The sequence below is a fragment of the Anopheles maculipalpis genome, chromosome 3RL, assembly GCF_943734695.1.
Source record: "Anopheles maculipalpis chromosome 3RL, idAnoMacuDA_375_x, whole genome shotgun sequence".
Classification (NCBI taxonomy): Eukaryota; Metazoa; Arthropoda; class Insecta; order Diptera; family Culicidae; genus Anopheles; species Anopheles maculipalpis.
This window is the reverse complement of record NC_064872.1, coordinates 75,089,085-75,113,365: the sequence shown is the minus strand read 5'-3', so window position 1 is coordinate 75,113,365 and position 24,281 is coordinate 75,089,085. Positions and strand designations below refer to the sequence as shown.

At 44.7% G+C, this 24,281-nt stretch overlaps 2 protein-coding genes across 3 annotated transcripts in view; both read right to left on the bottom strand.

The window, feature by feature from the left end:
* Positions 1 to 24,281, bottom strand: part of LOC126561936 (serine protease 53-like) — a 291,346-nt gene that overhangs the window by 48,794 nt on the left and 218,271 nt on the right. Inside the window, exon 5 of one of the 2 annotated variants that reach the window (XM_050218316.1) lies at positions 8,419 to 8,429. The exons of the other annotated variant lie outside the window; for it this stretch is intronic. The gene's annotated coding sequence lies outside the window, so the exon portion shown is untranslated. Of the gene's footprint in view, positions 1 to 8,418; positions 8,430 to 24,281 lie in introns of those variants that run through there. 2 annotated transcript variants of the gene reach the window in all.
* Positions 1 to 24,281, bottom strand: part of LOC126563640 (Krueppel-like factor 6) — a 269,712-nt gene that overhangs the window by 40,327 nt on the left and 205,104 nt on the right. The gene's annotated exons all lie outside the window — the stretch shown is intronic.

Genomic DNA, 24,281 nt, shown 5'->3' with positions numbered 1-24,281 from the left:
ATTTATATAACCACATAATCTTGCTCTGTGTCAAATGCACCTCACTCTCCTAAGGCAATGTCATTTGCATACCTATAACATTCGCAAAAAAACCCTTCCACGTCTACCTAACATCTACCAGAAACCATCAACCATCCGGCCATGTGCAAAAATTAGAAACTTTATAAAACTGCCCATCGAAAACACTGACACCCTGGCGCTCTGAAAACCTTTTTGCCACCCTACGGGTACACTGGTGGGGCCAGGATCCTTCTGCGGAGCAAAAACTGCACCGCATGTATTCTTTAGATGCAAGGATGTGCACCCAAAGAAGACCCACCACCACACTCTGCCGCACCGGATGGACTCTCTAACTCATCTCAGCAGGGTGCACACGATTAATTGTGGGTCCCATAAATTACCGCCTGAACATGCCAATTGACACGCCCTTCGGTTGGAAATCGTTGTTGGCGGCGTTGTTTGCCTCCACCAAAGCCGGAGAGACCGCATGGGACAGCGACCACACAGCAGCAAACCAAACCCTCGAACCTAGACTCTTAGCTGGTCGCTTGGGGCATCAAAAAAGGGCGTGCTTTAGCCGTTTTTTGCTAGGTCAGAGCTAGGTTGGTGCAGGTGGCACTGGGTGTAGGTTTGCCAGCACGATAAACGATGTGGAAAAGTTGTGAAAATAATAGCCAACCAGTGCAGTCGGTTCGGGTGGTAGAATCCGTGGTGTTGTGTTAAAGGTTTGTTCGAAGCTAGATTTGTGTCCAAACCCATACACACACAAAGGCTCGTGCTAGTTTGCCGATCGCTTTTTGAAGGGATAATAAAGGCATCTTTACAGGCTTTGGCGAAAAAATAAAGAGCGAGGAAAAACAGAAAAGCATAATTTTGCAGCAAAATGAAAGGCGTCCCCTCCACCAAGAACGTGGGCTTCATGGGGGATGTATGTATAGCGAAGGATACATTGGAAAGAAAAATTTCGCTACAGCATACGAAAACAGGGCAAAAGGTTAAGAGGCGGTGTAGGCACATGAAATAATAAAACGCCCCAAAGCGTACGGAAAATTGAATGGATGGTAGGTCCCTTTCGGTCTGGGTCTGGCTTAAGGTCAGCTTAAATCGACCCGCCTTGCGATTGTTTTGTCCACGGTGTTTTCTTTCTTTTTTTTTTTTGCTACGTACGGTGATGAGTCGTTAAGAAAGGGATCCTTTCTCAGTACGCAAACCACATGAAACACGATCGACGAAGGGACGAAGATTTTACGTTCGGTGCACCGCTATGGTGCTGGTTCATTAAGATGCTTTTCCATCCTTGTTTAACGCAATATTATGTTCCATTTTTTTTTTGTGTGTCTTGATCAAATCAAACAAGAAAGTACGCGTGATTACATTATTAAAATGCAAAGAATAACAAAATCCCCTTTAAAATGGCAGAACGAAAAAAAAAGGAAAGGAAAATGAAGCACACAAAAACACAAGAATAGATACTTACACTTTCGATGGAATCCGACCACATTATGTGCTTTGGAAAGATAAATTTATAAGTAGACCATTGTTGTGATAATGTGGAGCGTACAAGCCTTCAACAAAGATGCTTAAAGAACACAGCTTCAGCCGTAAACAAATAGTGGACTGACATAAAGCTCTAGGATTCGAAGCGAATTTCTATCTAACGATTAATTAACTTAAAAATAGTTTGAGGCTGCTCCGTTTGCCGATTCTTCCAAGAACTTTGTAACTTTTTATTGATTCATTTCAACATCCAACCAGTGATTGCTTGTGTCCGCGTGGTTTTATAAGAACTTTTGGCTAAAACCTTGACTAACGAACGTTTGAAACTGGCCTGTCATGGGCAAGAAATATCCCTAAAATTCATTGAAAAAATGCCAAAATAACAAATAACAAAATAACACATGAGAAATGTTTTCCGTTGGTCTGCGCGGATTGCAAATTGTTTTTTTCAATTTAAGTTTCCATTTGACAGTTAAAAATTTAGTGAAATCGTCATAGTAAACAAATTCGTTAAGTATCAAACCCTCTAAAAGCTGTCTATCGGACAGACAATTTGACAACCATAACATCCATTTCATGGCAAGTAGAAATATTTTTTACACACTGATTGAATTATCATGTACTAAAGCTACACGGCATTACGGAAAATACTCCCCGAAACGTTATCAAGAACGAGTCCAGGAATCGGCTCGGGATGTACTCTATTTTCATTCTTCCAAGGATTGAAAGAAGAGGAAAGCTTTTTTCAATAAAGAAAGCTTCATGAATGTTGAAGAACGCGACGTGTTCGTATTGAACGTTAATTACTTAAATTAATTATTCTCTTGAAGGAGAAAATTAACCTATTTTGCTAGCCTATGTGCTGTGCCCAGTCTAGCACAATCTGAAAACATTTTTTGCAATGAACAGAGATTTCCTACGAAAGAATAAAGCATTTTCCTGAAATACAATTAAAATTTACTCAATGCTTTTCTCGCCAATTTCCAGAAAGAACTAGGAAAGCAATTATCACATTAAACCATTCCGTACCAATTAAAACACACACATACACAAAACTAGCATCTTCGCCCGGGAAGAACTGCATCACACAATGCTTCAACAATCGATGCACAAAACAGCCACTAAAATGGCTCCAGCAGCAACAGCGACACGTGCAACCCAAGCCTTTTCTCTCTCACATGCCACTAGCAAATGATTAAAGAACTTTTCCCTCCCCTTTTTTATTGTTTTATTGCATTCAGCGAGAGTTTTCATCCCTTTTTTTTGTTTGATACGTAAGCGTGTGTGTGTGTGAGTAGAAAATGATAAAACATTTTCCTCCGAAAACCACGAAACGCTAAACCGCGTACGGAGCGCGCGCTCAATCACCACCAGAGCGTTGATGATAGCGATAGGAGGAGCAGTAAGGATAGTGGTTTAAATGGGGTGTTTGCTGTTGTGTCCTTTTTTTGTGTCCTCACCAAACAACATGAGGGCAGTGTGCCCAGCGGGGGGGAAGCGAAAGTGCGAAGAGATCAAATTAGATTCCTCGGTTTACCGTTTGAGCGATTGTTGAAATGAGTTTCCTACCCGAGGATATTTTCACCAATCGATGTCATTTCTGTTTCATTCATCAATCGCGCGTACGATCAGAGGAACGAGAAGAACTGTGTGTGAGTGTGTGTGTGCTTGGTTGGGAAAATCGGTGTCACCCGTCATTGAGCACCGATGGCATGCTAGTACACACTCATAGACACACCAAATCATCCCACCGAACTGAACAGGGTGTGTTGGAGAAAGCCATTGTCTTTGCGAATCCTTGCGAATGAGAATCATGCTGATGCGGCTAGGAGCTGACAAGGACAATGACAACAAGCCCGACGACTACCGCCGTATCACTACGATGGTACGGAGCGGTGGTTTTATTGATCCTCTCTTCTTCTGCTTCCCACAAAGAAAAAAAAAAAACAACCAGGAAGGACCGTATTACCGGCACTGCGTGCCAATGTCAACCCCGCGTGGATGGAGGGTTGTGATCCTCTCTTCTACCACACCACTAAGGCAGATTCCGGAGGCGTTCGTCGCATGCTATCTAAGGTCCGGAAAAAAGGACACATGACGTTCCGTGTGGTCCAGTGAGTTGTACCACAATTAATCATTGCTCCGATGAAATTGCTGCGAAATTGTTTTTTTACGGCACATTTCATCGTCCATTCGGATTCGGACGGTGCTGAGGATGAGATGAGAGCTTGCATACACTTTTATGTCTCTGTGCGTATGTGTGTGTGTGTGTGTGTGAGGGTAATTTTTGGATGTTGAACTGGAGGGGTTTTTTTTCTCGCAGTGTTTTTGTGTGTTTGTCAATGTCCAGTACGAGGATTTATTTTCTGATAATGGTCGCTGGCGGGAACCCAATCTCCAACCAGTACATTTCCATTGACTGATGAGATCCGCAATTAATCGTACTTTATATCCGACAAAATCCTTACACAAAACTCATACCGAATTAATTCGTGGTTAACTTTATCTTCCCACTTTACAGCAACAACAAAAAAAAAACTAGAGCACTGCTAAACCAAATGTAAAATTGGGTGGCAATCAATATCATCCCTTACAACGGTAGCACGGGTTTTCATTGACCACACACATTGTCGGTGGGTTGGAGCACCAGCCAAGAGCTACAACAAAAAAGGGTCTACACTGACTTCCTCCCCCCGGATAAGCCTTCACCTACAGCCGTACCGTTGAATCTGATGGACGACTGCATGTATGAGACGAGAAAAAAAGAAGATGAAACAAATCAAGAACCAAACCATCCCCATTGGGGTCCCATGGTGGTTCTGTCGAAGACCCGAAAAAGCAGGGAAACCTAAATCCTTCCAGCCACATCCATCATTGGCACTGTGAGGGGAGGGTGCGGACGAAAGGGGCGAGCTGGGAAAAGGGTTTGAAATTTATGCTCACTTTTGTCACGCTTCATGTGACAACATGCGTCGGCACCCGATAGAGACATGCCTGTGCCGAGTTTCGGGTTTCCCCCGAAGCGACCCCGTTCGCATCATATGGTCCGAACTCGAACCCCAGCAGTGGTGATGGTGTTGGGTCGTGGTTTTGTTGTGACTAGGATATCGTGTGGTTCGATCCGCTTACTCTCTCTCTCGGAACGGAACGGAAGATCGATGTGTGTCGTTTTTTTTCCCCCTGGAGAGGTATCCGTCCTTCCTTCAGGACACAGACATACATTTTATCGTCCGGTTTGTTGTTTGCTGATCGATTTGGATTGTAAAATTTGGCGTTTGATTTGCAAATTGAATACTACCCCGTGTGAAATACGGGGAAGGAGAATCCGTGCGGTCGGTAACTCTGATTGATGGACCGGCAAATACCGGATCCCAGGTAGGTGTGGGACTACGCAAAATCAACAGTAACTCGAAACCGGTCCGTGTAACGCATCGTCTATTATTTGAACCAGAAACACACGCGGTGGAGAGGTTTGTTTTGAGGAGCCGCCCTGGTATGGATGTCAGGTGCACCGGTGTGTATGTTCAGGACATCGAATTGATGGATAATTAGTAGTGATTACACATTCTCGGAACTATTGCTCTGGGTGGGGCTTTTTTGGTGAGTGGTTATTTATTAATGCATGTGGCGTTATTTGCGTATTCAATGTGGCGATGATGTGTCCATACAGTTCACCATGAAACGCGTTGATGTTGTGAGGACCAACTGCTTGGTAGAGGAAATTGGTTGAACTGGTTAAATGTTCACGTATCAGTGGATACGTAAGTGGATCAAAAGATTGTTGTAAAATCTATTTGGTTTGTCAGCCAGGTTCACAAGTGCTAGCGAGCAGGGAGAGATGGAGAAAGTAACAGTTACAGATGGATGGTTTATACGAGATGAAATTGTGTCTCCCGGTTTGCACCACAGCACACATGGTCTTATTGAAATCAAAGCAAAGTTTACGAGACTGTCGGAGCCTTATTATTCTAGCCGGAGCGTGACTACGAGCGGTCGGACTAGCAAAGTGGTTTGAGTTTCAACAAGATGTTCATAAGTTAAATCAGAGTTCATAGTATTAGGTTTGGGGGGGCCGGTCCATTAGATGGCTTGCATGACCGAATAATATCAAATTCTACAAACTAAAAAAAAATTAAAAAATATATTCAAGTCTAAAATGGATATCAAGTTGTCTACAGTCACACTTTTTTTGTCAAGAATCAGCATTAAGTAACATATCGATGATGTATAAAGTAGCTGAAAACAAGTCTTGACCCAAAACTTATCTCTTTTTTAACTTAAAACCGTCACAAATGTCTTCAATGGACAGTGTGGAGATCGGAGCCGCCTATCGCCTCGATAACTCGAAAGTAGGACTATACATAAATTTAAAATTTTCAGGTATTTTTGGACGGAAAGGATTTGGATTCAAATATGTAAAGCTCAAAAACGATCTTCAATCCATCGATGTGTGAAGACCACTAGAATGGTCTGAGCTTAATTGCACGAGTAAAGACAACAGGCGTTGGTACACACCTTTGAGTAATTTCATTAGAAAGTTGCTCAGTGACAGTATACAGAATTTAGAACGTCTTCATGGCCGATGGATGCTTGTAAGGCCCATATCAAAATAAAGATACTATTAAGTAGGCCATACCGGCCATCTTAACTTATTGATACGACGTAGCTGGATAGTCAGTCCTTTCTATGAAGGACTGGGCGGCCCCATTCCCTTTCCCACCATGTGAAGTCCTGATGCATGAAGAATATTAATGTCATTTCCGACCATCCCCTGTTTCGTTTAGGTCAAATATCTCGCCATACTTCTATCAGGATCATTTCGCTACAGGAACCAAAATTGCACCTTTCTCAGGTACCATCGTGATTTCAACGCTCATCACAGTTCAATAATAAACGGTTGTTGAATGGTCGATAAATGTGCTCTCTGCTTATTAATTTTCATCATGTCCAATCCTATCAATACAACTTTCAGTTCCAGTTTCTGCAAACGCTGCAATGGAAATAGTTTTCCGCCACATCAAATGGCGTTGATTTCTATTAGTTGGAAGAAAACTTGATACACAGACATACGTACGTACACCCATACGGATCTGCACATATAAATTCCCTGACGTCCGCAAACTTTTCCCACACCCAAAACAACAATAACAGTGTACGGGAACAGCCCGAACGTACCCGGTAAATAAGCGAACAGAACGTACACTCACACACATTTCATAATGTTCGCTGCTGATGTCCGTATTGCTCCCCGTTCGGAGTCGTGATCGTATTTTTGAGGAAGTTGAAAAGTTCATCAATTGCACTCGCCGTAACTTCCGTGCGTTCCCTGCACTGTGCGGCATGCCTTACCGGCACCACGCGTCCGGAACTGACCGCGTAGCATAACCGCAGCAGCTTCGGAGGATTGGAGGAGCTTGCTGCACATTTTTCGGAAAGCATTGATGCCGAAAAGTGTTTTCCTTTAATCAATCCGCTTCACGAATGGGTTCGCAAAAGCGGGGGACGGGTGAAAAATCGAATCATACGGCATGAGGGCGCCGGATGATGCTTAACCGAGAGAGGCACCAAGCGTTACCGGGGCTAAGCAAGCAACATCATCAGCATCCTCATCATTCTGTATCAGAAGTTTCGTGTCGAAGAGAGGGGTGGTGGAGTTTTCTATTTTCTCGCCCGCATTGCACGGTCCCACCAACACACACACACACGTACCGGTCTTTCAGGTTCTGTATGGCCGGCCAATAAGAGTGGCATCTCACGATTTTCATTTCCGGTGCTGGCTGCTGCCGTTTGCTTCAATTATGAAAGTTGGGCAGATTTTTCTTCACGTTTCTCGGCCCGTTTTCTTTGGTCTGCGTTCTTCCAGCGCGTAAGCGTATGCTGCACAGGTTTTTCCTGTTTTGGCGGGACCTGTCGCACCGTCGACGTACGTGCGATAGGACTTCGGAACTTTGGTGCTACGGTGAGGACTCGGCGGCGAATGATCACACAGAAAGACAGAAAGAGAGAGAGTGGACGAAGAACGAAGGGGCTGTCTGCCAATCAGCGATGCTTCAGAAAAGGCACGTTGAACCCGAAACCCGAGCATCAAAAGCATGGGCACCTTAATCGAACATATTCTTCGAGCTGATTTGGTGTGAAGAGGAAATGGTGGAAAAAAGAAAGCTTTTTAAAAGGCTTTTCTGTTATGGAACTAAAAAATTTAACAATTTCAGTAAGAGAGTTCAAGTCTGTGCAAAGCAAAGAAGTGATGTGGCACACTTGGTGTTTGTATAAATTTGGTAATGGAGTTCACTAAGTTATTTTCGCTTATTTAGTATTTTTCTGTGATCAGTACATTCTTTATCCACCAGCAAACAAACGGAAAAAATGATATCCAAGCTGCATTTTAAAAATAACATAAAATGTATCCTTCCTTACCATAATTCGCATGCAACGCACACAACTGACGCCACAATACATTAGTGTACAGATTTTTTTTTCGCAAACCAGGAAAAAATGAAGTTCTATTGAAAAATGTTACCGTCAGTCAGTCGAAGCAGTTGCATCGATCCCGGGATTACGGGCATCAAACCATCAGCCATAACCACAGGTATCAAGGTACAACTACACCGCGCCAATACAGAGCGATGCCAAACACGTCTTGAATTGACTGAAATATCCCTTCGAAAGTGTGGAACTACTGGTAGGAGTTCTGCCGTTTGGAAGGGAAAATTATTCGCCCTGCCGCTGACAGTCAGGAAATAGATTTGGTGCTATTGATAAAATTTTATGAAACTGTTTATCGAGGACGCGCTCCTTGCCCGAGCACAAATGTCACACATTTGAGCCACCCGGTTCACGAAATCTATCGGCAAGCGTTAGGAAAGAATGCAACAAAAAAAGGGCTGAGACCACAATTTCCGGTCGACAATTTTACAGCCTTCTTCGTGTTTCTTACTCTTTTTTCTTTGCTCCTGCTTTTTCCTGGACGGTTCGAACCGAAAGATCTGTTTTGCCAAGACAGAGTGAGCTTCGTGCGGTGGAACGATTTTTCCGTTTATAAATTGTACCGGCAGGCCCAAAGCAAATGGGAAGAAACCGTAGGCTGTAAGCTGATGCGCAACCACCCGACATTGTGTTCCGGTAGGGATAATATTTTACGCGCACCGCTCCACGCGCCCTCCGGTCGTCCTTCCGTGTTCCGTTTCGAGATACTTAGCCCCAACACGACGCTGGGTTGCCAACACCACGTCGCGGGTTGTTAGCCGGATGCATCAACTCGAAGTTGCTGTGTGTGCGAGAGTGCGAGAGGAAAGCATCCTGAACGGACGTCAGGAACTATTTCATGCCATTTGGTGTTCCCGGTTGGTTGGTTCGGTAGTTCAGGGAAGGCTGTCCAGCAAGGACGAAGAACTAGCATTTGCTTCTGCTCCTGCATTCCACTGTTTCGCTATAGAAACTGGGCTCGTATTCGACGAGACAGCTTGTCGCTCGTTGGCCGTGTGTTGGCTCAGTTGCAGCCGGATCCCTTTCGGGAGCAAACGGGAACAACCGGGAAACGAAAACGACAGGCAAAGTGGGGGAGGGAGAACAGTTTTTCCGAAACCAATGGTACACGATTGTCTGCACTGGAAAGGATGAGTTCCAGATTGCACCAGACTGTGTACCGTGCCCGTTCGGATGCTAGTGGATGGCGCGACCCAGCTGGGTAGGGGGCAAAGAAGAAGAGACCTGCCTTTTGCACGATTCTATTCCACACGCGCACACACTACATCTCATGAATTTCAACTTCTTGAACCGTAAACCAGCATCCATCGCTGGTTCCCCCGTTTCCTTGCCCTCATCATCAACCATCCCATCCCCACGACCGAAGACATCCCGCAGTTTGAAGCTGTGAAACAATTTTTCATTAAATATTAAAGAGTGCAGCATCCTGCTCGCAGCAGCCATCGAGTGGCAGCAAATAAAACGGAAAACTCTGGCTTGAAGGAGATGATGCCATAAAAGTACCGCTCTACTTGAAGCTGGCTGGAACCGAAGTTTCGTTTCGCTGTGTGGAGGAGGCTATTGCGAGCGTTGGACGCTCCGTTTTGTCCTTTTGTCAGTCGGCAACGCAACAGAGTACGGCAAAATTAATTAATATGCTTCGATGATGGTTGTTGGATGGCGTTTGGGTGGCTCTGTGTTTGGTTTGGTGAGTGTTGATGCCGATCGGTATGCAGTTGACAGTTCTTGAAAGCAGCTCGTGTCACTTTGGCGCCAACAGGGAGTACCAGGCGTTGACGGTGACGTTGAGAAAGAAGCGCGCTTTTTCTTTGTGAGGAGTCATTTGGATTTTGATTGACTGAGAATGATTATTTTTATTTGCAATATAATTTAAGACAAATCGAATGGAGAGCACAAATTGCAAAAAATAGCTTCATGGATTCAAAGCTATTCTTTCGATCAAAGAATGAGCAGGATTGGAACAGGATTTCGACAGAATTTACAGCAGATTGCAAAGGTCCAAAAGTATCTCGCAATATTCAACTTATCCATTTGAAAATTTTCACTAAGTGATTCAAAAGCTCCATTGCATGGATCTAAACCCGTGTATCGATCAGGATAGGAAAAAGTATTGGGTTCAAAGCAGCTTTCCACCGCTTACAATTGTAGTCCTAGGCGGTTTAAAAAGGTTCAAAGCCAAATCCCTTTTTCCACATTAGCTTGTTAATTTAACTGACCAGCCAGTTTCCTGTTCGTTTTTTTTTTTTTCACCGGTGGAAAACAACAACCCAAACGAAAAACGAAAGCAAATCAAACCAAACGAGGCAACTTTGGTAAGCTTTTCCGGCCGTATTTGTCCTGTTCAACGGTTTAAGGGGGAAACCTTACGCCTATCGCTTTTCATACGGCATGGTTCTTTCTCTTCCTGCGTAGCACTTTTCGTTTCAATCTATTATTCAATTTTAAAACCACCAAAGACTAACTTTCGGTCGCATTTAGTTCTGTGTCATCGGGAGGGTCACCTTTCACGAGATCTGCTTTTCCGTTTGAGACAACAATAGAATCGGTTTTCTTTTTTTTTGTGCTGTTTTGTTGACCCACAGCAGGGAACCCAAATGGATCGCCGTCCTTGCCAACGTAGTGGTCTCCTTTGAGCGTAGTAATGTGATTATTGTGCAAAATTACAAACAATCCTTAAATTGACATTAATCTGATTATTCTAAACGATCTTACAGGCGAAATCTGGAACGGTCACAACAATGACCTCCGACCGGAAGGAAGAGATTCTTCGAGAGTTTGGCTTTTGTTTTTCGTCCTTCCCTTTGTGATGAGAAGCACGCCTTCCATGCACGTCTAAAATGTAGATTATCGTTGCGTTTTAATCTCTTCTCAAGAAAGCGAATATTTCCTGATATTTTTTTATAAATCTTTGTTGTATTTAGAGATTTAGTAAAACGCTTCTCTATTTAGATTCTGACAAACCTTTCTTTTAAAGGACGTTTTACTTAAAGCGATCGTAGTTGGACACATTTTAAAAGGGAAAACTTTATGTAGATCCTCGAGAGATACACATTTTCTTCTGTGGAAATTTAAATCTCTCTTCCTTAGACACCTGACATACAAAACGCTTGTAGCTCTTTCACAAAACGGAGCCAGCAGAAGAAAATTTTCTAATTGAAATGTGAGCCACCGAACAGTTTGCCTTTCTCAGGAGTCCAATTCTGTGAAAGTCCAGTGGAACATCTTCAACTTCTTTATTCGAACCGGGAGTGTGCTGGAAAGGGAACTGGTAGGGAGTTGATTAGAGATTACAAAGCTGCTCATGATGGAAGTCCTGGATACTTGAGATGTTTCTCTCGCCCCATTCTCTCTACCTCTTTGTCTGGTATGCTAGCTGTAAAATGCTGTAATTTCCTACGGAAATGTAGCTTTTTCTTGTGAAGCGAAAGCTCACTGTGCTGCCATTGCAATCTTTTGCCTCTTCGGTGACGCAAACATTCAATTACAGCATCGCTCGTTCAACCAACGAACCTTTGGCGCTATCTCCGATTTGGACGCCACTACACAAACAAACTTTAAAATTGAATGATAATGATAGGAATTTGGTGTAGAAGGCCCATCCGCCATTGCCCGTCCAGTAATGGTTCTACCCTCCGGTGTATAACCATCTGGGTTGGGCTATTTTATCCGCGCCGGATCAAAGTGAAATGTCAACGAAGGATGGCTGTGTACATGTCAAACCATCGCCAAATCATGGTCCCAGCCAGCCCATCGGTACAACAGCAGAACAGTTAGCATTTTTATTCCCATTCCTTCCGGGCCAATCCGAAACCATCCCCAACCGGTGCTCGCTGTTTTTCCACCGAGCGGCCGCGGACGAGAAATGATTGAGGCGATGCGCAACAACGACAACAGCGGCTGAGCCTTGACAGGGCCGCACGGTGAATGAAATGTGATAAGAAATTTAGTCTCCGGCATTGTTTGCGGTTGGTTTGTTTGCGTCCATCAGTCACGATCCACGAGGGATGGAAGGAAGAACGAAAAAAAAAAAACCCTCCGTGGAACAAAATGAAGCCACCCAAACAAAAAAAAGGAAAGAGACCAAACGAACTGAAAATCTGTTTTCCACCTTCTTTCTGGTGGTCCCTTCCCTCTCTCAACCCCGGGAACTTGGAAAGTATGAGAAAAAAGGGACAAACATCATCAAACCCAATCTAAAACGGCCGGCAGGATGGTTTTTACCACTCCGGGTAAAGGGAAGGGCGCACACGAGGACAGAAAAATCCAGTAGCTGAAAATCTCATCTCGAGAAGATGAGGACAGTTCTTCTGATGGAGAAGAGCAGAAAAAAAAAATACACACACACACACACACACAAAACCTCCCACTCAGTTCGCGGAAGAAAGGCGCTGAAGGGGGAGAACGCTGGCTAACGTTCGTGTTATCGCGAAAATAGCTTTTCCATTTATCCGGACAAACACGGTGTGTCCCACGGCGGCCCTCCCACCGGACACGACACGACACAATCGTGATGAAAATGAAAACGATGAGATAAATGTGATTAATTTATGCTCCGAACAGAAAGACGCCACCGACGGGGACAGCTGCGAATTGGTTGCGTGTGTTTGTGGCTCTGTCCCCATGTCCAAAAAAGGGCACCCAGCCAAAGAAGCACACACCCAAGAGTGGTACGGTTGTGGTTGAGACCACCCGGCCCCCTTTACAACTCACGCAATCCGTCCAAACCGTTTGGCGAATGGTGCCGGGCGCCGTGTTCGCCACACTCGTCAACCGCAGCGACAGGAATCTCGGCAAACTGATCCTCGCGACCACGTTGATTGCCGCTCTCTTGAGTCCTCTGTGTGCCTGTGTGTTTGTGTGGGGAAGCTTTTAATCTTGCTTCCCCCCCGGGCCACCGCTCGTTTCGCACACATCATCCATTCATTAGTCAAGCCACTTCGGGAAGCTTCATTATCGCAATTTAGGGTACACACGTAGAGAGACCTTCCTGACCGGCGTGCCACAAACAGTGACAAAACCGCTGAACGGACGCGATGATTCTTTACCCCGTTTTGCAAAGGGGCGGGCGGTTGTGGAACGATTTCTGAAAAGTGTTCTAAACCCGGATAGAGCGATGGTGACGGTTTTCGGACGCCACCGGATTTTAGTCAGTGGTCGGTGTCATGTCGTCGTTCTGCTACCGTTCTCAGCACACAGCACCATATAAATCGTTTATAGGGCACGCTATAAAGTCCTCTTTTCACTAGCAATGCATTCACCGCTTTACAGGCTCGATTCCGTCAATTAGGGGTTGTTACATGTCGAGTTCCGGGAGCCTGTGTAAGGCTTGGTGGTAAATTTGATTGATTGGATGGATTTATATGCTTTGAGTTGGATTTGAAGGTAGAATATATCAATGATAAAATGGAGAACCTAAATGAACGATTGTCGTTTGGTACGATTTAATTTAAAATAGGTAAGTAAGGTAACTTGAAATGTTTCATGCAGAATTTAATATCGAAAAACTCCAACATTATATGGAATACATTTAATAACACACTATGAGCGAATGATATGGATGGGATTTGGGCCCCAGTCCTGTTGTGTGAAGATCGACACCGCTGGACCGTTTCTCCACCAGCGATGTTGAGCGATCATTTAGGCAATATCCTACAGATCCGCTATCAGCATCCACAACTTGCGGCATCCATTTTGCTGACCTCAATTTTCAGGATAAACCACCAGACACGTCGATGTCAAGGTCGTAGGTCAAATAGACAGAAAATTCAACCATTTGCAACTAAACCTACCTTCAACGTCCTTGCGAAGCGTAATCTTCATTTGCGCAAGGTGCTGACATAAATCCGTACCGTGGCCTATTACGATACGGAAACCTCCACGTGGCCGTTAAGGCTTCTTATAGAGCTGTCAGTCAAGTGGTCTGCCACGTTCATGTCGGATGAACTGCACTACACTGTGAACGGTTTGGGATGTAATTATGGGGCCTTTGCGTGCTGTATTCTGTCTGCGAGAATATGTAGGTTCAGACAGTTTGCTGCTTAATAGGCGTTTTTTGACGTTTGACGTTTGTGGGACAGGTTTGAAGGAGTTGGCAAAGATGGCTAGCTCTATTGTTCTACGCAATCCGCCACCAAAGATGGAGAACTGACCTTTCCATCCGTGTCCATAAATATCTTGGATGCTTTGGCAAAGCGTGAAAAAAAAAAACCCCACACACAGACACACCAGGTGCCAACGAAGATACCGGTACAAATAAATGGTTCGTTGAACCGATCTGCACCTTTCACAGGGGTGTGTGGACTTAATATGTTTGATAAATCACACTGACCCATCTCCGTCGGTAGCTGTTGCAGTGCAGTTTCAAGGACGCGTTCGCTTGTTCGAACATTGCAAGCCGGTTTCGAGGCTCATTTGCATGAGCTGTCGAATCTGGCAGAGAGCTATCATACAGCAACAACAAAAAAACACGCAAATTCACCAGTTTCTTTTAACGCCCGCATTTTTTGGGATTCGCCACGGCGAATCCCGTTATCAAAGACCAAGCTCGAAAGATCAAACATGCCCCATCGTGTATCTATGCCGTTTAAGAAGAAAAAAAAGAGAACATGAATAACAAGATGCATACGGTTGCACTTTTGGCGTGCCTGTGATGTGTGCGTGTATCTAGTTGCCAAACGAACGTCCCACCCCGGATAGCGAAAATAGTATCATCCGTACCACATGAGCTATAAAAGAGTCCTCGAGAGGATCGGTTGTCATCAGTCAGCTGTTAGCAAGTTTACAGTTCAAACGTTCTGCAGTGGCAAGCGAAAAAAACGAAAATCTCTACCCTTCAAGATGTATTCCAAACTGGTAAGAACTCGCCCAATCATCGGTGCAATCAGAACTTTTCTGCGAATTCATCCGACTCGGTTCCGGTGGGAAAACTTGCCGGAGAATTGCTTTTCTCTGATCATCACTTTACATACTTTCTTTTCATGGCGCTTGTGTGTTTGTGCTATTCCGTAGATTGTAGTTGCCGGTGTGCTCTTCTGTCTTGCTGCAGCTGCACCACCGAAGAAAGCGGCCCGTGCCGCATCCGGTGGCCCGGACGCTGACGCAACGGTGATCCAGCAGGATCAGATCATCAACGATGATGGATCGTACAACTTTGTGTTCGAAACGAGCAACGGCATTCGGGCACAGGCCAGCAGCTCGGACGGTATCCGTACAGCCGGTGACTTTTCCTATCCGGCACCGGACGGTACCAACATTGCGCTAGTTTACGTGGCGGACGAGTATGGATTCCAGCCGCAGGGTGCCCATCTGCCGGTCGAGCCACCAGCACCGGACCACGTCATCAAGCAGCTGGAGGACATTCGCGCCAACCCACCGAACGACCCGGACTTTGATGCTGCCTTCCTTGACTCGGAAATTGCACGGCTTCGGGCCACCCAGGGTTAGGGAAGGACACTGAAGGCCAGTGTGCATCAATTAGTTAGTTAGTCAGCTGAACCTGTGTTGTAGTCAAATTTTGTAATCGCTTAATAAAAATTGTATGAGAGTTTAATTCAAAAAAGAGTTTGCATCCGGCAATAGTTTACAATAAGCTTTAACGTTCGTCGTCCACTTTTTCATTTAAAGCCAGACTTAACTTTCGGGATTTAAAACCTCATCATCAAGCTCCCTTACCGAAGGTGTCACACAGTAAGCATTTATCAAAGCTATCCTCCCACCCAGTATCCTACCTGTACGTGCGTGTGTATGCGACCCGTATCCCAAATATCCCGCCAGATCACATGCCAGGAAACACGGGAAATATACCCTTTGACGAGCTGGACACAGAGCTCTGCAGAGCTGTCCCGGGTTTGAAATTGGAAAGCTATCTTGATCCCGGCAGCCGACAAACCATCCACATTACCGTCCCTTTCTGCATCCGGAAATCCGAATCATTCTCGTGTTGTTTCACGGTGTTCCGCTGACCCCGAGAACTGACCCTTGGACCAGTCCGGATGCGTTGTTAGGATGGGTTGGGGCACGATTGCACATGACAGTATTCGCATCGCAAAAAGGGGGATATTGAAACAGGATATTCACATTACCCCAACAGGATGTACCGCTTGTTCGGATGGCCTCTGAACCGAAGCATTCACAGATCGGTGTCTGATTGGTCTTTGCAACCGAATGGTCACAGTAACACCGTTCGGTTTGTGCGGTGGTAGAAAGAGGATGGTTTGGATTGGACATACCGGTCGGAATAATCGATTGTTGGGGAAGGTGAGGATTTTCGTTCTATTTTTGGAGTTGAAGTTAATTTCTGAATCATGAAAGAAAATGAAGGCAATGCTATCGAGGGTTACGTTTGCGGGAATGAATGCTCACAATATATTTTCCGTTAGTAAAATAGATTTTTACCACAGTACACATATTTAAACACGAACAGCCTTCATCCAGTTTATTTAATAAAAGAACAAACCTGGCCACACTTAGTGTAAAATATTGATGACCTGTTCTTTCAGTGTCTGACGATATAACCCGTGGATAAAAGTCCAAAATATAATGACACTAACATTTAACATGAGTTCTCTCAATCTAGAATGCGATATTATGTTTGTCTTATCGGCTGTTCATTGGACAGAACACAAAATTTTAAATTTAATGAATGTCTTTACACTTACGCTCGAGTTACGATTGTCAAACAGAAACACGATTTAGACAAATATTCTTCCCTCAGGTCAGAGCTATGGCAAAGACTCCAAATAGGATTTTTCTTCCAATGCAGTTGTAACTGTTGAATTGCTTAAGTTTACATGTTTCCCTTTACCAGCTAGGGACATTATACCGACTTAACAAAATCAAAAGCTTGACGAAAGTCTGACATCTATAACCCGAACCTATAATGTCGATTTACTCGATTTTTTACCAGACTAGGTTTTAGGGTTTGGTTACGTTTAAGGGTTTGTTTGTGAAAGAACCATAATCACCATTAAAGTCTCATTTGCAATCAGTAGTCAAGAGTTCCATGTTCTAAAGAAAGACTACCTTTATTTATTTGATGGAAATTGAGCTTTTTCTTTGACTTACTTACGCCTTCACCATACCACTTTGTGCTCTTGTTATTTAATTAAACGTAGCTTCATAATTTGTCCGCAGAAAGAAGCATGCTGCTGCTGACAACCACACGCTTTACATTTCGTTTACAGGTTACCATTTAAATGCAGTTACAGCCACAATAACCAACGAACACCCCGGCGCACAATTGGTGACACGTCGTCCACTGTTTCACCACCTTTGCCGTTAAACAAACAAACCGTTCGACGTTCCGCCAGAGAAACCCCAAAACAACATATAGAAAAAAAAAAACAAGAAGCATGAAAACCAACGGCTCAACACACAAATGAAATCAAGATAAAGCAATGGTTGGGCGGCTTAAGTACGAGCGCATCTGCATCTCGAATTTGCACAATTGCGCAAACTTTTCCTCCCACTCATCCCTCTTCTACCAATAGCACAAAGAGGGGTTCGAAAGGGAGATGGGGGTCGTAATAAACGGTTTTGGTGGAGAAGGGGAGAAAAAAGTTTTTCCTCGTATTTACCACTATTTTTCATCAGATTATTTATATCGTACTACTTGTGCTGTGAGTGGTGTGAGTTTAAAGGACAAAATGGTACGATAGCAAAAAGGAAAACATCTATCACGAAACGACCACGGCGGGCGCTCGACACCCCAAACCGGGACCATGACAGTTTGGAAAATGCAGAACCACTTACCACCACCAAACGTCCTCGCCTTCAATTCAATCATTTTCCGTCCGTGTAATGCGAAACAAAGTATGGAAAGTTTTAATTGGATTTAGGTGGCAAATTTTTCGAAGCCCCGTGTCATCCCCTACCCAACCTTTTTGCCACAGTTAAGTTGGGTTGTTTCACGGGGCAAATAGCCGAAGGGGGGGGGGGGGGTGCAAGGAACGAAGGACAACGAAAGCTGACAAAGGTATGCGCAATAGTTTGTTATTATGCACACCGGGCAACAGTGCGAACAAAACAGCCGACGGTGCATCGTCATCTCGCTACGCCACGAGGCGAAGTTGTTGCAGTTTCTGGTAATTAATTACGACTGATTGTTTTATTTTCTATTTTCATTTACAAATGGTGTTTGCCAGCATCGAAATAAACTGTTCGAAAGTGGGTGTTAATCCGTCCGTTTGAATAGCGGGTATGCCATCGTCATCGGGATCGGGCTTGAACCACAAGCTTGGCACAACGTTCGTGAAAAAAAAAAAACCCCCATTTTGCAGCCACAAAATTATTTTCTTTTGCTGGATTAATAAACTAGCTGCCTGCCTTTTTTTTTTGTGTGCCTGGGTGGCAAAATAAAGCGAAGGAAGGAGATCGAGTTGAAGAAGCTGAAGATTTCAATTACGATTGGCAGTTTCGATTATCTTTGACTCTTCACGGTGGTGAAATAAATCTTTTCCACTCGTACCGATAGACACTGTGCCGTGAAATGCTGCTTCACATCGTGTGCAGAAAAGCGAGATACAACACAGTATACACACATACAAAAAAAAAAAATGGAAAGATTTTGCACGAGGAAAAATCGATTCCACACAGCAAAGAACAAGATTCAAATCACTCGGCATGTTGGCATGTGAGCTGCTTACTTCTGGGACGGATCCTCATGCGTGGATCTCTTCGCTTCTGGTTCAAAACATCACTGCTAAACGTTACCATGGTAAGCACAAAAAAAAAGTGGCAAGAAAACTGGCCGCTTGGCGCTTACACAGCATATCGGAGCGAAAAAGCATTCAAAATCGCCGAGGTTCAAAATCATGTTACACATCTTCTGCGTTCGTATTACCATTTACAAGATTGTAGTTATGTTCACTTCCGTCTTTCTGCGAGCAGATATTCCTCGAAGTCATTTTTCGATACTGACAGACGTGGTGTTTCTTTCTCACAGCAGGACACGCATATCTCGAGTGCAAGGTGGAGCAAGAAATCCGAAATTGGCTGTCACGGTTCGTCGCGGCAAAGCTCTCTGCCTGGCCATCCTTCCTTTTTCTCTGCAGCAGGGAAGCAAAAGATAAAAGCAGCTTGATGCTGCTGCTGCTGCTGGTTGGTGCTTTATCCGTATCGTCGCTTTTTGGTCCTACCGCCGTCATGCCGTCTGTTCTGGTTGAGGGAAGCCTCATACACATCGAAGAAGGTCGTCTTACCGAACGGGGAAGCCGTAAAGAGCTCTCCGCTAGGAAATGAATGAATAATAAATGGATGTGTGTAGCTGGGTACGTGTATCTACTGCTTACTCCTCTTCCCGAAGAGGTGAATGGCAGGAACTGAACCTGAACTCTTTCGAGAAAAAGAAAAACCCCGACGGAAAATCCTTTCTGTTCCGTTCTCTAAACATTCCGGTTGCCGGTGTAACCGAAGGAAACGCCAAACACCAATCGGGTTGCTTTATATTTGCCACATTTCGAATCCGTCGGTTACGTTAGGAACCGGAACGGCCAAAAATCATTCTTTGCCGAGGTCGGTCGGTGAGGGGGATGTAGTTTCCGGTGAAACCTTTCGGCTGTCAGGTTGCTTACAAAACGCACACGTGAAGGTTTTCTGTACGGTTTTCCCTCTCTCTCTCTCTTATTCTTTCTCAAGCGAGACGATTTTTGGGACGATTTTTTGTTGCCTTCTTCCAAAAACACAAAACAAACCCCAACGATGATACCTTAACAGACGCTCTTTGGCGTGTGTTTATGTTTTTTCCGGGCTGGAAAACTGGGCCCGGGGAATTGTATTTCAATTTATGCTCATTTTTTGAGGAAAACCCTCGAGGAAGAGAAGCGCTGGATCTTGGTAAAACATACACACACACACTCACAAAGGAAAAGTGAGGGAAGAAATCCTCCTCCCCGGGGGTGGTTAAACGGAACACAACAAGCGCACCCGGCTAGGCGAACATTATGTCAATAAATTTAACATATTACTCTCGACAAAATCACAACGAATGGATGGTGGAGACTAAACAAGCTCCACCAGGTTCTCCCCACCAACCATCGCCTCTTACACACACACACACACACACACACACACACACACACACACACACTTTTCATCACTATGGTAAATAAACACAGTACGCGGTGGTTCTGTCGGTGCGTGGCACGCAGGAAATGGTAAATTGAATTCATCAGTGGTTTTTCTTTGGCGACATATTGGCAACAGACATTACCAGATTGTGTCTATCGTGGTACGGACGGAGGGAATTTGGGTGGAAGATTTAAGCTTCTACCGCACAGCGAGAGAGAGAGAGAGAGAGAGAGAGAGAGAGAGAGAGATATTTCCATACTAAATTGGATTCGCTTTAGAATCAATTAAAGGCAATTGAGCCTTCACAAACATTGTTTTGTTGGTGGGTGCGATTGGGTTTATAATACAGTAACAAGGTGATTAGTGCTTGAGATGCTATTGCTCCGTACTGTGATCGAGTTTTCCTAGCATTGCGGATACAAGTGGAGTCATGATCTGATCTGTTGGAGAATTCTTTTCAGACCGTATCAGCCGTAAGTACAGCTCTAGTGGAGCATCAACTCTAAGCTTTCACTAAGCCGTAACTACTACTTGACAGGGGTTATGTGTAGAAGATGTAAAGGCTTTTCAATAGGAAAAAATAACCCTGAAACTTCCGAATGCATCTTCCGTCCGTCCGAAGAAGGTGCATGCATGCCAGACATGCGCCACACAGGTACGACGACCTTTTCGCAGGCAAATGCTAAGGTATTCGGGTAAGCCGATTAGAGATAATCAAAAGTCAAGAAATATTTCCTATTGTGTGAAATTCCTATCCAGATACTCTCTTTCAAATATCTATGCCCGGAGACTGACTGATATTACCTTTCCCGGGCGGACTACTCCTTTAAAGTAACCCAGCACGAGATCTTAGCGCTCTCCGGGGAAGATCTCCTATTGAAGGGACAGCGAGGTCGACCTTCACAGGGCAGAAGGTAAGAAGGAACTAAATCCTGTTACCATCATGTGTCTGCACATGGTCAAACCTTCCATGAAAACGAGCGTCAACGGACGGGTAATCTACTATCACTGGACCTTCATCAAACCAGTCGAACATGCCGAGGTAAAACCGTAAGTAGGCATTAGTTTCAGTTCGGCTTACTACAACGGACACGGTAAAGCTCATAATCGTAGTTCAGCATATGTGGAAGCGGATATGAAAAAAAAGGGAGGAGAGGACCTGGGAATTTTATTCACCAGAAAGGAAAACGATACAAAACTGAGAAGGATGGGGCCTTTGCAAAACTGAGGATCAATTTCTGAAAGGTTCCAAACAAGGTTAAGAACAGTGTTCGGAAACAAAAGCAGGTATATATGCTCCCAATTAACCTTATGGTGACCCTTCGTAGTATCGGATTCTCTTTGCAAAACGGGGAGCTTTTAAAACAGAGACGAGTTAAAACGCGTGTACGTAGAAGCTCTGGATTGGATGGAAAATGAAAGAACAGCCTGCCGACAGCCATCGGTTCGGAATGGTGACTTTTTAATTTAAGTTCGAAAAAAAAGATTATTCCCTATGGTAACGGAGAATCGGAAATGATTATTAACTTCCATTTTGAAATCAATATAATGGGGGAACCGTTTCAGTTTCGAATAATATGCTCCAATCAATACAGTTTACTTCGAATGACATTAAGCATACTCGCTTGATTAAATACTTCTCTTCATGGGACGAAGCCACAAGCAAGCTTTCACTCGAACTGCAACGCTGCTGCACCTCCAGTCGCATAAAAAGCATCTCGTACAACATTATCCCTTTGGGGAATAGGCAAGATCTATCTCCCTACGGCGAGGTGGTCGAGTCTCGAACGTTGCAGCTCTGACTGGCTGCCTAGTCAGTTGAAGAGCTTAAAAGGTAATAACCATAACAATTCGCTCCCCTGCCCTGGTCTGGCAGACCCATCCGTTGCCAGTCTTGTGCTTGTTCCCCATTTTGTTTGGAGCTTGCATGGGGTAAGTTATTGGCCTTCGTTTCTCCTCAGTGAAACCAATGGCAAGAGAACTCGAGTTCTGTTAAAATGTGACGATAGCATGCAACGATTCGTGAATCACTTTCCAATAAATACAATACCGGATTGGTGGAACCAATTCTGCACTACATACACACAGCACGGAAAAGTGTCAAACCGTGTGACGACGTCGAGAGCTTCACAGCCCGAGAAGACATCGTTAAGTGCTCGGAACGAACGAGAAAGAGCTTTTATGGCACTGCACTGCACACGGCTGCACTTGCCAACCGGCCATCAAAACTACGCACGCTTCGCCGCACTTTCGGAGAGGAAAAACTTGTGTAAACATCAGTTTTTATTGTGGATTAAATAGACTTACAAAAATGATACTTTAACGATGTTTACCATTAAATTTGATGTTGCCCCTGTCAGCTACGGTCGTTTCGTTTGAGCTCTTTTGTTGGGGGCGGAGGGATGGAAGGTTCGCAGAACTTTCTGCAGCCTGGCCAGGAACGTTGGCCTGACTGGTGTCCCGAAAGGGGGAAGGACTAAGGCAGTACACCCATTTTCGGTACCGGTTCCTGTTCGATGAGTACTGTGAGCGCATCGAATGTGTTATTCAGTGAAGCATCTCCTTCGATGCTTCCATCGTTCCGGAACCGAGCTAGCGACGTCCAAAAGTATCAATGGTACACCAGACCCAAGCAAACCAATCAGCAAACACATTCCCTTCACTGTCATGCGAACGCCAGTGTGCTTCGCTTCGTTCGATCGATTGGGAAGTGCGTTTCAGATGGTCGTTTCAGTTGAAATCACTTTTCTCAATGCCCGACAGACAGGGGTTGCGAGGGGGCTTTTGGTTTTCGAAGGGTGGATGGATCATTACCAAACAAGTAGAACGATATTTTGTTGAAAGAAATCATATTCCCAAGTGGTCGGTGGTCGGTCACTCGGTCGGTCCATTTCCCACCAGTTAGGGGTTGGCCGTTTTGCTTCCGAAAAGCGGCCCCAACCAGCTGAAGTGCAATATTGGCAACCTTTTATTGCTTGTCTGCAACTACGACCGACCGGGGAAACGATTTCGAGATTCGTTTTTCTGCGAAAATTTAACCCCACCCCCCCCCCCCTTCCCCCCTCAACAAATCCCGGCCAACTAATGACTAACTATGGACCGTTGGTCCTGTCAACTGTTGGGCAAGTGGTAACGATTGGTGCTCCTGCCGAAAGACGTGGGATGAGTTTGGTTTACATCTACAAAATGGCATCCTTCCGGCAAACATACCATTCCGGTGTACGGGGACAAAACTCTCCAACTTTGCGCCCGCACAGACTTGATGATGTCGTAGCAATTTGAAAACTGTTGTTGGACCTCCTTTCAACATAGAATCCTCCCGATGACCTCCGATCGAAAAAAAGCTCTCCCTCTCGTAGAAGCATTTGTCCCACACTAAACGATGTTGAAGTACTGCTGCTGGGTGCAAAAGTGTAGCGAATGTGCATTATTGGAGATACAGAATTAACTTACACCATCGGTGTGGAGCCGTTGTCAACGGCAGGTTCCGGATGTGAACAGCAACATCAAGTCGCCCCTCCAGACACCAACCTCATGGGGATGATCTATTTTGTGTTGTTGTTTGGGAGAATATATCTATGAGCTTGGCTGGCTAGACGTTACGACGTTGCCTACAGAGCGTCATCGGTGAGGTACAAGCAGGGAAATTTCGAAATCCAAGAATCTGGTCCATCTGTGATAATGCTGCATCTTTTCCGAAAAGCTTTTCGAACGAAACAGGCAATCCATAGCGGACAATATAATATTTTCCATGTCCAAACACACTTTGATTGATTCCGCAACTGGGCTAAGTACCATTTGACAGCTGTCACGTTTTTTTTGCCAGACAAAAGAGTTAACCGTCTCATAGTAGGCTTTGCTTGTTAGCTTTTCCCCCATGCAATATGTGTGCGTTTGTGGTGGTGGTATTTGAAAACTCTCTCCTCGGGAATACCAAACATTCAAAACCTTCCTTTTCAGTTTCAACCTTCCTGTGTATATGTGCGCACACCAGTAGCGCCCCGAGGAAATGTCTGAGAGTCAAAGCAGGTGCATTACACCGACTTCCGGTTCTTTTTTTTTTTTCGCGTTTTCACAGTGGAGTGGGGACACACACTGCACACACCTTTTGTAGTAAAAGAGCGAGCGCGAGTTTAACATAGTTGACGGGGATGGAGTGCCTTTCGCGCTTTCCAAATGCGCCGAGTATGGGTAGTGTATATCCGGTTTAGAGGGAAAGCCCGTAAGGGGGG